Below are 12,539 nucleotides of genomic sequence, written 5' to 3'. Positions count from 1 at the left end.
CTGTCATCTGAACACTGAAGAAGACATCCTTGTCATTCATGCAGCCTTCAGTGTCCACAGAGGGCAGAGCCTCCTGTCAGCTTCAGTGACCTTCTCTGATCCCTAGGCCTGGGCCTGGCCCTTCTGCAGAAAAGCCACCCTCTGTGAGCCTGTTCCTGAGATGGAAACAGAAGGGCCATGTGTGGTTAACAAAATTGTCTGCATTCCTTCTGAGTAGATGGATGATGGCATAGAGAAATGGAAGGATGAATGAATGAATGAGTGCATGAATAAATGAAGGAACAGATGGATGGATGGATGGATGGATGGATGGATGGATGGATGGATGGATGGATGGATCGATGGGTGGATGGATGAGTACACCAACCAACTGGCGGGGAGCTCCTACATGAACCACCTCAAATCAACTGGGGAGTTTTGTTTATTCAACACTCTGCACCTCCCTTATCACTGCCAGCAACATCCATGGCAAATAAATAATAGGAAAGAGTGCAAAACTGTTCACAGACCCAGAAGGAGCTAAGATGTCTTTAATTCTGCTAGTGCAGCATAGGCCTAGAACTACAAACTTTCATACTCTAGAGGAAGAGAGGACTTCTGCTGCAAAAAAATCAGGGGCTCTGCTACCACCTGTTTCCACATTACAGGTGATGTTTTGGAGGTTGAACTGGGAAAATCAAGGTCGGGCATCCATGACAAAGGTGCAGTACACCTGAAAAAAAATAAGTATAACATACAAATTAGAAAAATGTAATGCATTGAGAGCATTTAGCATGTAGTAGGGGGTCAAGATGTATTAAAAACTACAAAAATGAAAAACAAAAACATTCACCCAGGAACAGGGCTTGAAATGCCCAAGCCTCCACCAGGACAAGGGGCACAGGTGGCTGAATGCTCCCACCTGAGCCTGGGGATTCCTGAAAGATGTCTGGTTGGGCCATCACCTGACCCCTGAAGCATCCTGTCCACTCACAATCTCCCTAGCACACATGATGCTGGATGAATGGCTCCCACCCTGTGTGTTCTAGGGGAGAGAGCGGACTTCCCAAGGGATGGTCCCTCTGGGCACCCACCAACTGAGCACAGCAGTTGACAGCAAGACTGCAGGTGGAAGGGCGAGACCAGCCCTGCTTCTCCTGTAACTATGATTCAGGGCATCCTCAAGCTCTGAGCTCACATGGGTCATGTATGGGTCATGGGAGGATGGTGTCAGAACTCAGACTGACTAGGACACATCCTTACCACACAGGAACTAGAGGGACAGGTTGAGTGACCAGAGAAACTAGACAGTCCTCCAATCCCCAAGAACAAAATAAGAGTGAGGACCGCATGGAAAACATCATCTACCTGGATCTCGAGGGTCTCAGGAAGGTACTGGCCTGGAAAGCAAAGTGAGGGCTTGGTCCGGGGACAGAGGCCATGTAGAATCTGCAGGTGCCTGCTATGTCCAGCCAGCCATGCTGTAGGCAGAGGGATCTCCCTGGTGCTGAGGCCAGACTTTGTCTGCTTACATGCCAGCCTTCTGCCTTCACTGAGGGAGCCCTGACACCAGGTGGGAGAGGGCTCAGGGACCCTCATCCTGCCCCAGGATCACCTCTGATGACCTTTCTAAGCCTCCTCCCAAAGGCCCACCTTGATATTATTATCCATTCCTGAGAGATTCATGATGCTTTGGGGTTGATTTTATTCTCAAACCTTTTTCTCTGCTGAGACTTCTTGCAATGGGCAATTGTCAACGTCTTCATCATATTTTTTACAAATTGTGAGGCCCATCTCCAAGTCTGTTAAAAATATCATTGTCCACGTCTGTCAAGAAGAAATTATACAAACAGTTGCTAGTATTTTCTTTTCATGAATTTTTTAAAAAGGCAGAGAAACAAACAGGAAAGTGGATAAAAGCCTGCCATGTGCATGTCATACAAATAGGCCTAGACAGGGCCATGTACAATCTCTCTGCAGGTCAATAGAAGAGAGTCCACTAAGTGTGCTTCAGATACACACTGGAATCTTCCCAATGACTAATACCTGACAGTCAAATTGACACAGTGATAAACATATAGGGTGCGACACACTCACACAATCAAATCCTACGCAGCAGTGAGCCTGCGCATGCCACAGACACACCTAACAATAAACTGCCTCTGCCTTACACCTGAGCCTCAGCCACACACAGGGCTCACACTGGGTGGTTCCTTTTACACAGAGTGAGAAATGGGCGAGACTAATGCCTGGGATTAAAAACTAGGTCAGCAGGACTCCTTGCAGGGTTAGAATCTAGATGGGATCACAGAGGGGGGCTCTGGGGGATGGCACTGTTCTGCTTCATGTGGGTGCTAATTGCTCATAACTATCTACCTTGCCAGTGTTCATCGAGGTGAGTGCAGAGCTGCACCATGCTGTTGTGCATGTTTCTTAGGCTTCTATAAGAAGTGATTAAAAGTTATTTTCATTTCTTTACGTAGCAGTCCATGAAACTCAGGAAGCACCCAAACGTAGAGAGAAAATGAATCCAGACAGGAAGTCTGGGCAGGCTGGGGCACAGGTCTCACTGGACAGCCTAGAAATTGTCGAGAAACTTGACCCAGTCAGGGGCTCAGCAATCCATGCTGGGGATGAGATGATACCCAACTATGCCCTGGAACAAACTAACAACACACACTCATGCCCCTATACACACAACACACTCACACTCACGACCAACACACACAACACACTCACACTCATGCCCCTATACATACAACACACTCACACTCATGACCAACACACACAATGCACTCACACTCATGCCCCTATACACACAACACACTCACACTCATGCCCAACACACACTCACACACACATGCCCAACAAATGCCAGAAACATGCCAGAAACATGCACCCTACACCAACATACACTTATGCGCAACACACACCAACACACTCACACTCATTCCTTGATACACACCAACAGCACATTCATGTTTTTACATATATCAATAACACACTCACATACTCATACTCCCGTACACACCAAGAACACTCACATATGCCCTGCCCCTCCTTGCATTCTCCCCTCCTGGGCTGGCATGAAGCCCCCACCCCGGGCACTGTGGCTGGGCAGTAGCATAACCCCCTGTGCCCAGGGCTCCTGCAGCCTCCCAGGGTCCAGAGATGGGGATGTAACGCAAGGAAGGGGCAGATGGCCAAGGAAATGGGCAAAGATCAGGAAGGCTGTGTGCCCTCCGCAGGAGGAAGGGTCCCCTGAGCCCTGTCTTCAGAAATGTGGTGCAGACATGAGACCCCCCCACGTCACCCCCTGCTGCCATCACCCCGGGCTCTGAGCTATTCAGCCAGCGAAGAGAGTTCTGGGAGTGGAAGAAATGACTGCTACTCACCTTCTGCTGGGCTCACTGGACCTCCAGCAACCTGTGCGTGTACTCTTCCATATTGTCCTCATTGAACCGAGCCACAGCAAACTCCATTGATGCCACAAAATACGGATGTCTACAAATTCTTTTTGAATGATCCAGATGTGGGTGCTCAGCACAATAAGTGCCACAAACAGGGGCACCTTCCACCACATGGCTATCCTCAGTGTCCACACTGGGGGCCGGGGACAGTCAGGTGGAGGAGTGGTGGCAGCTGCTGCTGGTGACTTCCTTCTCAGCTTTGGGTCTCACACAGCCCTGTCCACCAGCGGCCCTGAGCTGTTGAGCACCTCCCTTTGAGCAGTGCCTTGTCCAGTGCCTCTCTCCACAACCCCGCAGAGTCCCTCCGTTATCTCCAAACAAGGCAGAGCAGGAGGTCACATAACTCTGGACCTGAAGGCATGCATGCAACATGCCTGCTGCCTACACCTTTCCAGGGAAGCCTCCTCCAGCCGCAGCCCAGCCCTGAGAAGACCTGGTGGAGGCCTTGAGGCCCCTGGCTTGCCCTCACATAGTGCAGGTAAGGCTCACCAGGGAAAAAGAAATCTCTGAGACCTCTGGTGAGCCAATTCCTGAAGAGCAGAAGCAGTTGTTAAGCCTGCCTCTGACCAGGCTGGAGCCCACATCACCAGCTGGGCCCACGGGAGCACAAAGTGTGTGGCCAGTGGGGCTCTGCAGGGTGCAAGGGGGATATCTATAAGAGTCCATTTTCCCTGCTGCCAGACCTTCCTCCACCAGAAGGTGAAACTGGCTTTATCCTCCCAGGCTAATTATTAGTTTTCCTTCATTTCAAAACCAGTTTTAATTTCCACTATGACATTTTTTTAATTGTTTAATTTCCAAATGTAGTTGATTTTCTAGTTATCTTTTCTCTCCTCGACTTCTAACTCAAGTCTACTTACTACAGTCAGAGAACACCATTTCATTATCTCCCTTTGAAATTTTTGAGTTATTTTTTGTCTAGAATAACTAATTTTTGTCTAGAATATTTTTGTCTAGAAAAACCAATATTCTATTAATATATGCAGTTGAAAAGAATACGTATTCTGCATTTTATAGATGTAGAGTTAGATATTTATATACATCAGTAAGTCCATTCTGTTGAAATTTTCTATATATTTACCCATTTTTTTCTTTATTTCTTTTCTTTTTTTTTTTTTTTTGAGGCAGAGTCTCACTCTGTCACCTAGGCTAGAGTACAGTAGCACGATCTCAGCTCACTGCAACCTCTGCCTCCTGGGTTCAAGCAATTCTCATGCCTCAGCCTCCTGAGCAGCTGGGATTACAGACGTGTACCACCACGCTTTTGGATTTATAGTAGAGACAGGATTTCACCATGTTGGCCACGCTCTTCTCAAACTCCTGGCCTCAGGTAATCCACCTGCCTCGGCTTCCCAAAGTGCTGGGATTGCAGGCATAGGCCACTGTGCCCGGCCATATTTACTCTTTTTACTTTGTCTTGTTTTATTGAGTTTGGTTTGGTTTGGTTTTGGTTTAGGTTTTGTTCTCCTTTTCTGCCAGTTACTGAGGACTATGTTAAAATTTCTCATGATGATTATGATTGTGAATTTGTCTATTTCTTTCTGACAATTTTTGCTTGATTTATTTTCAGACTATGTCATCAAGTGCTTATACAAGTAGAATCGTTACACTTTCTTGGTGGCTGACCATTTTATCATTATATAATGTACCAGTTTATGCTGAGTAATTCCTCTTGCTCTGAAGTCTGATGTCAGAGACATCAAAACATCTAGCATTATTTTGATTCTTATTTACTTGAATATGTTTATTCATATTTTTATTCTAATATGGTATCTTAATTAATATCTGCCTTCATAACCACCAAATAGTTTTTTAAATCAGTCTAAGAGTCTTATTTGGAAAGTTGTTCCATTTACATTACTCATATTATTAGTTACTAATGACTAATATTACCATATGTTTGGTTTCAAATCTACCATATTGCTGTTTGTTTTCTGTTCATTTCATTTGTCCCTGTTTCTTGTTTTATTCAATTTCTTCTCCTCAGTGGCTTTTAGTTAACCTCCGCTTTTGTCTTTTCTTTTTTGGAGATAGAATTTCACTCTGTCACCAAGGCTGGAGTGCAGTGGTGCAATCTCAGCTCACTGCAGCCTTCTGGGTTCAAGCAATTCTCATGCCTCAGCCTCCCGAGTAGCTGGGACTACAGATGTGAGCCACTCTGTCCAGCTAATTTTGTATTTTTAGTAGCAATGGGGTTTCTCCATGTAGATTAGGCTGGTCTTGAATTCCTGGCCTCAAGTGATCCAGCTGCCTAGGCCACCCAAAGTGCTGGGATTACAGGAGTAAGCCACTGCACCCAGCCAAGTTATTTCTTCTTTGCCTCTTCTTTTAATGGTAACTATAGTGATTGTAATGAGTATCATTGACTTAACTGAGTCTACCATAAATTAGTACCTTTACCACTCTCTGATTTGCAAATCGATAAAAGCAAAGGCAGCTTTGTCACAGTGAGCTACTTCTCACAGGAGTCAGGATCCACATCTGCAGACTATACAAAGACAAACAACACAGATTAAAAGCACAATCATCGTTGAAATCACAGAGCTTCCAAGTGTTTTTATTCATTTTCAGTTCCCTTAAGCACTCCAGTTCCTGGCATTAAGGTCAGGTGTGCCTGGGATGCTTTAAATGTTTGTTCTTTTAATTCTAAATCCTTATGTTAAGCTCCTAGAGCAGGCCATATCATTTGAGGTTGAGGTGCCACTATACCGCCATGGTTCCAGATAATAGGAACTCTTGCTGTACTTCTTATTATATCTACCATCTGACTGTTTTGTTCAGATCAGCTGAACATAGTGTGACCATGGCACGCAGACTGAGAGGTGCAATTTAAGCTAAACATCGCCTTAGGGGACCAATTAATAATGATTCCATAGGAATCGTTGTTCAGCACCTCTACCTGTTCTGCAATGCAATCTTCCCAAACAAGTACATTCATTTTTTCTAACTGGGTCCATTCCTGTTTACAAATAGGTTTTTGAGGGTGGTATGCCTCAATTATGGGAGCAGATTTATTATGGTAAATACTGAGATCAGAAAGCATGTGTAACTGTGTCATAAACTGATTGCATCCAGGCATTATTGCCAGCCAAGATTGATAAATATACCCAATAAGTATAATTGTTCTCTGTGTCAGCCCTTACTGAAGGAATACTCATGGCAGTGGTGATAACCGCTATCATAGCTACCATAAAATTACTCATTGTGATTGGTTGTCCCACTTTCCTCAGGTTTTCTTCCACCATCTGTGACAGCTTCTTGATCTGTCCCCAGATGGGTGGCTGTGTTCGACGAGTGCGGCTCATGACAGTTGGAGTCCTCCTTAGAATCAGTCTTGACATGGCTGCAACCGGGGGGTCCTCAGGATCCTCCCGGAGTCTCTTCCTCAGCATCTGGCTCATGATAAAGTTTCAGGTGTCTTGATAGTATCCAAATTGGCTGTTGATTTTGGCCTGGAGAAATACAAGCATAACCTCTACCCCAAGTTATTATTTTACCTATTGCTCAAATTTTTGTTATCAGATCTCTCCACCAAATCAGTTGTTCTGTTTCTTTCTTTGCAGCTGGTTTCTGTAGATGCTGTTCAGCTGCTGATAACATCTGGCCTTTGGGCAGGCTCAAAAAATTTAAAGTTAATAATGCTAGATTCAGTTGTATCTGCAGTGTTCCATATTTTCTGTCTCTCCCTTTCTGCTTTTGCAACTGCTTTTTTAGGGACAGATTCATTCTTTCCACTATGGCTTGTCCTTGAGAATGGTATGGGATACCAGTAATGTGTTTAATTTTCCACATAGAGAAAAATGTAGCTAGAGTTTGGCTAGTATAGCCTGGGGCATTATCTGTTTTAATAGAAGCTGGAATGCTCATCACCGCAAAACACTGCAAAAGGTGATGTTTAACACAGGCAGAAGACTCTCCTGTTTGGCATGCAGCCCAGACAAAGTGAGAAAAGGTGTCCACACACACGTACATAAGCTAGTCTCCCAAACAAGGGAACATGTGTGACAACCATTTGCCAAATAGAGTTAGGTTCCAGTCCTCGAGGATTAACTCCTCCTGTAAAAGATGAGGAATGTACCATTTGGCAAGTTGGGCATCGCTGGGTAATAGCTTTAACTTCTTTCCAGGTAATGCTGTATCTGCGTTTGAGACCAGAGGCATTAACATGGGTTAAATTGTGAAAGTGTCTAGCATTAGATATTGCAGTAGCAACTAGGTGATCAGCCATTTGATTCCCTTCAGTCAAAGGTCCTGGAAGAGGTGTATAAGCCCTAATGTGAGTGATGTAAAAAGGGTGGTGCATTCTATTCCTAACTGCTGTTTGCAATTGGGTAAATAAAGTCATCAGTTGTTCATCTGTATGAAATCGTAACTGAGCATTTTCAATTAACTGTGTGGAGTGAACCACATATGAAGAATCAGAAATCACATTAATAGGCATATCAAAAGCAGTCAATACCTCAATTACAGCTACAAGCTCCACTTTTTGAGCTGAAGCATAGGGCATCTGAAAAACTTTAATTTTTGAGCCAGAATAAGAAGCTTTACCATGACTAGACCCATCTGTAAAAACATTCTCAGCACCTTCAATTGGTTTAAATTTTGTTATTTTCAGGAGAATCCAATTAGTTAATTTCAAAAACTTAAACAGCTTCGTTTTAGGAAAATGATTGTCGAGAATATCCACAAAGTCAGCTAAATGGATTTGCCAGGTAAGACTATTTATAAAAGCTTACTGTATTTGTGCTTTCATGAGAGGGACAATAATTTTTCCAGGATCATATCCATGTAATTTAACAATCTGAGTTCTCCCGATCCCTATCATAGTGATTTGATCTAAATAAGGATTTAGATTCCGTGAATTAGTATGTGGAAGAAAAAGTCACTCTACTAAGTCCTGTTCTTGGACAATAACACCAGTAGGTGAATGCTGAGATGAAAAAAATCAGCAAATCTAGAGTCTTCTCTGGATCTATTCTATTTGAGCCTTATGGACTTGCTTTTCAATCAGCTGTAACTCGACCTCAGCCTCCTTTGTTAATGGCCAAGGGCTAGTAAGACTAGGATTTCCTCTAAGGATAGAAAACGGATTACTCATGGCATAGGTAGGAATGCCTAGAGCAGTTCATATACAATTAATATCCCCTAGTAATTTTTGAAAGTCATTTAATGTTTTTAGTTGATCCCTATGTATGGTTACTTTCTGTGACACAATGGTAGTGTCATTTACTAAGGTCCCCAAGTAGGAGTAAGGAGTAGTAGTCTGAATTTTGTCAGGAGCTCTAATTAAACCAGCATGAGAAATCGAATTTTCCAAGTGATCATAACATTGGAGTAATATTTCTCGAATGGGGGCAGCACAAAGTATATCATCCATATAGTGAATAATGTAACACTGTGAAAATTTTTTACAAGTAGGTTCAATTGCTTGCCCCACATACATCTGGCAAATTGTTGGACTGTTTGACATGCCCTGTGGCAACACTTTCCAATGATAATGCTTAGCAGGCTGCAGGTTGTTTACTGCAGGAATTGTAAATGCAAACTGTTCACAGTCTTGCTCAGCTAAAGGGATAGTAAAGAAACAGTCTTTTAAATCTATGACTATTAAAGGCCATTTTTTTGGAATTATAGCAGGAGAAGGCAATCCTGGCTGTAATGCTCCCATAGGTTGTATAACTGAATTGATGGCTCTTAACTCAGTTAACATTCTCCATTTACCTGATTTTTTCTTAATTACAAAAATTGGAGAATTCCAAGGGGAAAATGTTGGAGCTATGTGCCCATTTTCTAAGTGTTCAGTAACTAATTTCTCTAAAGCCTCCCATTTCTCTTTACTTAGCAGCCATTGTTCTACCCAAATTGGCTTATCTGTTAACCATTTTAAAGGTATAGGTTCTAGAGACTTAACAATGGCCGCCATCAAAAATTATTCCCTAATCTTTGGCAGGAACTTTGTTTTTCCACTTGAAACAGTTCTTTCAAATCTTGCAAATTTTTTTCTAGTCCCATACCAGGGACATACACTATTTCATGCATTGTATGTTGACTTTGAGGGCTATGCAATTGTCCTGGAATTAGAACTTGTGCTCCTCATTGTTGTAATAAATCTCTTCCCCATAAATTGATAGGTACAGAAGTTATAATTGGTTGAATAGTCCCAGGTTGTCCATTGGGCCCCTCACAGTGCAAAATATAACTACTTTGATATACTTCAGCAGCTTTACCAACTCCAACTATGTTAAATTGAGCAGGTTGAATTGGCCACGTGGATGGCCAGTGCTATAGAGAAATCATTGAAATGTCCACTCCTGTATCTATCAAACCTTTAAATTTCTTTCCTTGAATAGTTATTTCACAGGTAGGACATTTATCAGTAATTTGATTTACCCAATAAGCTGCTTTGCCTTGTTTATTTGTGCTTCCAAATCCTCCTATTCATTTAATTTCACTTTTTCCCATTCCCACATATGGCACAATCAGGAGCTGTGCTACGTGCTTTCCTGGGTCTGCTTTCCAGGGAACAGAAGTAGATATAACAATTTGAATTTCCCCATTGTAACCTGAATCAATGACTCCTGTATGTATTTGTATCCCTTTTAAACTTACACTAGACCTTCCTAAAAGTAATCCTATTGTCCCTGCTGGCAAGGGTCCACAGACTCCTGTTGGGACCTTTTGCAGGATTTCCCCAGGCAGAAGGCTCACAGCTTTCATGCAGCATAAATCTACTGTGGCACTACCAGCTGTGGCAGGGGACAGACATTGTACAGGGGTGAGGGAACGGCCTGAGCTGGAAATGCCCCAGTTTAGAATGGGGCCAGGGATGGGCCCCTCATGGCGTTTCCTGAAATCAAGTTCCCTTCTTTATCAAACTTAGAGTGACACTGACTAGCCCAATGATTTCCTTTTTTACATTTTGGACATATTTCAGGCTCAACAGTTTTCTTTTTTCCCCTATCTGGCGACTTGACTCGCTGATTTTTTCTACATTCTTTTTTAGCATGACCATGCTTCCCACAGTTAAAACAAGCTCCAGGAAATGGAGTATTTCCTTTATCCACTCTTAGTCTTGCCATTGCCTGTGCCAACAAGGTAGCTTTATGCAGATTACCTCTGATACCATCACAGGCCTTGTTATAATCAACTAAATGTGCCTTCCCTCTGACAGGTTGCAGAGCAGCCTGGCAATCGGGATTAGCATTGTCAAAAGCTAATAACTGCAACACTATATCTTGAGAAGCCTAATCTGCAATCATCTTTTTAAGAGACTCCTGTAACTGAGCTATAAAATCAATGTATGCTTCCCTTGTCCCTGTTTTATAGCACTAAAGGAAAGGTATTGTTCTCCACCTGAAGTGATTTTTTCCCAATCTCCAATACACACTCCTCTAAGCTGTTCTATGGCATCATCCTGCATGACCAGTTGTGCATCTAAACCAGCCCAGCTGCTAATCCCCAAAAGTTGGTCTGCAGTTATATTAATTTGAGTTTGGGCCTGGGCATTGTGAGCAGCCTGAATGGAAGCTTCATCTGCCCACCAAGTTTTATTTTATTTTATATATATATATATAATTTTATATATATATATTTTTATATATATATGTGATACTTTAAGTTCTAGGGTACATGTGCACAACATGCAGGTTTGTTACATATGTATACATGTGCCATGTTGGTGTGCTGCACCCATGCCCACCAAGTTTTAAATTGTAAAACTCCTTGAGCAGGAGTTAGACAAGCTCAAGTAAGAGCGTCCCAGTCAGTAGGAATCATCTGACTTGAAACAGTAACATTCTTTAACAGTCCCATTCCAAAATGAGAACCTGGTCCATACTGATTTATAGCTTGTTTTAATTCTTTGAGTAATGTAAAAGGAAAAGGCTCAAATGTAGCTGTAATATTTTCCTGTTGATCTGGGGGGTGTATTCTAACAGGAACTGCCAAGCCTCTAAATCACCCTCTCAACTAGTTTGCTGAATTCCTGCCTGAAAAGAACTAAAAGTGGTCGCTCGAGGTGCTGCTCAAACAGTGACTGGGGCAACTACTTTTCACCCAGTGTCCTCCAGAAAAGAAAGATCTGGGGGGTCATTTTCTTCAAAATAATAAGGAGGGGGTGCAGAAGGGTAGGGATGAATCTTTCCTTCCTTTGCCGCTTTAGCTGGCAAATAAACACGCTCTGTAACCTCTTCTGTTACTTCGCTATACTCTTGTTCTTCTCATTATCAGTGTGAAAAAGTTCCAAGATGAAACAAACCAGACCCCACACCTGTCCCACTATTACCCTGATGCTTCTGAGCTCCCCTTCTTACTCACCATGGGGATTGCTTTAAGAGTACTCGGGTGTCCTCCAGCTAGTTTTCCATTCCAACTGTTGCTCTGGTGACCCTTTGATCTGGATTTGAGTCCCACCTTGGGTGCCACTTGCTGAGACCAGCTTGGTCGGGGAGATCCTAACCCTGTGGAGCTAGAGGAATTAAAGACACACACAAAGAAATATAGAGGTGTGAAGTGTGAAATCAGGGGTCTCACAGCCTTCAGATCTGAGAGCCCCGAACAGAGATTTACCCACATATTTATTAACAGCAAACCAGTCATTAGCATTACTTCTATAGACATTAAATTAACTAAGAGTATCCTTATGGGAAACGAAGGGATGGGCTGAATTAAAGGAATAGGGTGGGCTAGTTAACTGCAGCAGGAACACACCCTTAAGAAACAGATCACTTATGCTATTATTTGTGGCTTAAGAATGCCTTTAAGTGGTTTTCCGCCCTGGGTGGGCCAGGTGTTCCTTGCCCTACTTCCCATAAACCCACAACTTTCCAACTTGGGCGTTAGGGCCATTATGAACATGTTACAGTGCTGCAGAGATTTTGTCCAGTTTTGGGGTCAGTTTATGGCCAGATTTTGGGGGGCCTGCTCCCAACATACCACTGTAAAGATGGTGAGGAAACCTTAGGGCACTATTACCCCTTTGTCCCCTTCTACCTTGTATGTTATTGTTGTCATGTACTTAAATTCTACATATTTGATAGCCTGTAAAACAATATTACAGTGGTTTTATACTTTTAATATTCATGTGGATTT

This window comes from Pongo pygmaeus, chromosome 21, assembly GCF_028885625.2.
Source record: "Pongo pygmaeus isolate AG05252 chromosome 21, NHGRI_mPonPyg2-v2.0_pri, whole genome shotgun sequence".
Taxonomy (NCBI): Eukaryota; Metazoa; Chordata; class Mammalia; order Primates; family Hominidae; genus Pongo; species Pongo pygmaeus.
This window is presented reverse-complemented; position numbering follows the sequence as displayed.